Below are 3,408 nucleotides of genomic sequence, written 5' to 3'. Positions count from 1 at the left end.
GAAAGGTAGGTCCCCATAAACAAACAAAAAAAACAAAACAAAACACAAAACACATGCTTGTGTGGTGTGTGTGTGTGTGTGTGTTCATGCTTTTCTATGCTGATGGGGACTTCAACCTTAATGCACACTGACTCATGGGGACTCGTGTCACGGTGGAAATCTAAATTGAGTTCCCCATGAGGAAACAAGCTTTTAAATCATACAGAATTATTATTTTTTTTAATGTAAAATTGCAGAAAGTTTTGTGTGATGGGTAGGTTTAGGGGAAGGGTCAGTGCAAGGGCAAAGAATATAAAGTTTGTTAAGTATAAAAACCATTACGTATATTGAGAGTCCCCACAAAGATAGTGAACCAGACACGTGTGTGCATGTGTGTGCGTGTGCAGCTTATAAAGGGTCATTGATGGAAAACAGGTGCGAGTGCATGATTGGTTCCTAGATGGGGAATTGTGGGAAATCCATATAATAAAACAGAACACAGACCCCGGGCACATGTGAACACCTTACAAATTTGAGAAAAAAAAAGAGTTGTGCTCTATTTTATGGCAAGTTGTCAACAACAACCAGAAAGAATCATTTTTATTTCCTCGTTCATCACTTAGAAATGTATATTGCGTTCACTGTAAATTTTCTGATGTATCAGAGATGATAATCAGTGACTCCAAACTTTGATGAAATGTGTGAAAACATGTCCAATTTTTATGGAATTTATTTTGATTAAAGATAACAAGCACATATGAATTTAACAAAATAAGAGTCTTGGACGCGGGCGGGTACCCCGCCAAATTTTATGTAACGGGTGGAATAATGTTTATGTGTTGGGTGCTGGTCGGACGGGTCAGCCAATCAGAATGATTAGATGGCCTGACAGACCGACGAGCTCCGACGCCGATTCAACATTTTGAATCTGAGGCGACGAGGACCAAATTCATCCGACAGTGCAGAACACACTGAGAAAACAAAAACTGGCAGACGGCCGACTGTCAGCTTGGTGTGTTCCTGTCTTTATACTGAGCAGTTTGATTATTTCGTCAAAGCTAATGAAATAAAAGATGAGGTATTTAGTACCAATGTTCCTCAGTGTAATGGGCAGGAAGACGTGTAATCTACTGTGCAGCCTGGTCCAGCCCAATAAGCCCAGTGATTGCTTATTTAAGGACATTGTAGCATTGCTCCAAGAACATTATGCACCAAAACCCCTCATGCTGAAAGATTTCGCTTTCAGGCAGAACGGGAGAATTGTGATTGCACAATTTGTTGCAGGTATTGAAGTGATTGTCAGAACATTGTGAATTTGGCACAGCACTGAACGACACAATAAGAGACCTTCATCTGTGGACTGCGTAGTGAGACAATTCAAAAAAAGGCTCCTATGCAAAAGCAAATCTGATCTGTAGTTAGTGGCTAACCCACATTGTTGGGGCAGAATAATCCACAGGGTTCAGCCAGGGAAACGAGGCAGTCTACCCTCTTTCCCTAGAGTTAGAAGTTATGTGCATATATATATATATATATATATATATATATATATATATATATATATATATTCAAAAGTGTTTATTACGGAAGAGGATTAGGGCCAAGCAATAATAAAAAAAATAAAACCATCTCGAGATTAAAGTTGTTAAATTTCAAGAAAAAACTCGTTAAATTTCGAGAAAAAAGTCGACAAATAAAATGTTGAGAATAAAGTCATTAAATTACGAGGAAAAAGTCGTTAAATTATGAGAAAAATGTTGTTAAATTTCGAGAAAAAAGTCAAGATAAAATGTTGCAAATAAAGTCATTAAATTAACGAATTTCTCGTAATTTAACTACTTTTTTCTCGCAATTTAATGAGTTTATTCTCGTAATTTAATGTTTATTCTCGTAATTTAATGAGTTTATTCTCGTAATTTAACAAGTTTATTCTCAACATTTTATTTTGACTTTTTTCTCGAAATTTAACGAGTTTTTTCTTGAAATTTTTTAATCTCGTAGTTTATTTAACTAGTAAAAAAAAAAAAAAAAAGAACATTATTGTAAAAAAAAAAAAGTTTCTTGGCAACATTTTAGGAAGTTTATGAATGTTCTTTTCTCCTCTATAAAAAAAAAAAAAAAAAGAACATTGTAATGTACATTAAATTCCAGACGTCAAGAGAAGAGTACAAAAACACGGATCAGATTTATTATTGTTCTTTTCTCCTCTATTTAAAGTTTTATTTTTACATTGTAGATTTACATTAAATTCCAGAATCAGACTCAGAAAATACACAGTAAAGTTGCATTTTGTCCTTACCACCCCGTTGAGTGTCGTCGTTTATGAAGCCCTGATCTTTATCAGACATCAAGGCTTGCAGACAGCACTTTTTACCCTGAGCGCAAAATGTGAGGATGAAAACTAACACGTCTGTCCCGCGGGGTTCCTTTTAAAACACGGATTTGAGCCAGAGCGCAAAATGTTGGAACACGTCAATGTCTTGATTCACCTTGCATTTAGTTTGAGAAGATGCTTTTTTATTTTTTTTGGAGACCATGGGAATAGGTGTTTTCAACCTCTTTACCTGGTCAAATGAGGGGAGATTTCTACAGTATTGTATATGAATGTAAGTGTATTGTTGTAAACTAAAACGCAGTGTATATGTGTAAGTGTATTGTTGTAAACCTTTGCGTGAATATGCTTGCTAGCCCGTTGTAAAAAGCTATGCTTGCAAAAAAGCTCCAAGCAATCTACTTTTTCACTCACTTCTAGCGATAACTATTATTAGCTATTCGCTATTCTATTTGATGAATCCTTGATAGCACACGTACATCTCGGAGACGTCTATTTGATGTGTGTGTTTACGTCTGGAAGATGTATTTTTTAGTGTTTGCTCATCTGCAATACATCTATAGGATGTTTCCTGTCAGATGTCAAATAGACATTTAGAAGATGTCTCTAAGATGTTTATGATTTAGAATGTATGTAAAACTGACATCTTAAAGACGTCTATCAGATGTTTGTCAACAGCAGATGCTTTCCAGATGAAGTGATCTTTATCAGACATCTTGCAGACGTACGTGTAATATCTGGGATCTGTTGGTCACTTGATTTTTTTTTTTTTTTTTTGCCATCAGGTTGAGGCTACAGTTTCTGTGGTCAATAAAATGATTATAAAGCTTAAAGTCTCTTTCGTTTTCTTTGGCGTGTGAATCCAACACTTGACTTTGTATTATGTTGAGATGTTGAGAGTTAAGAGTAACTTATTACCTTTTGGGGAAACAGAACAGGTAAGCAGGTCGCGCGATATACATACTGCCCGCAGTTATCAAGTGTTAGACATCTCAGGTAAGAGGTGAGCACCCTCCTTGTATTTTTGTTCTTATTTAGGGTAGGTTTAGTTATGGCGTCGGATGCGCCGTAGATTTCGGTTTTACTTTTCACATTTT

This window comes from Megalobrama amblycephala, linkage group LG14 (assembly GCF_018812025.1).
Source record: "Megalobrama amblycephala isolate DHTTF-2021 linkage group LG14, ASM1881202v1, whole genome shotgun sequence".
NCBI classification, from domain to species: Eukaryota; Metazoa; Chordata; class Actinopteri; order Cypriniformes; family Xenocyprididae; genus Megalobrama; species Megalobrama amblycephala.
Note: the sequence above shows the minus strand (reverse complement) of the source record.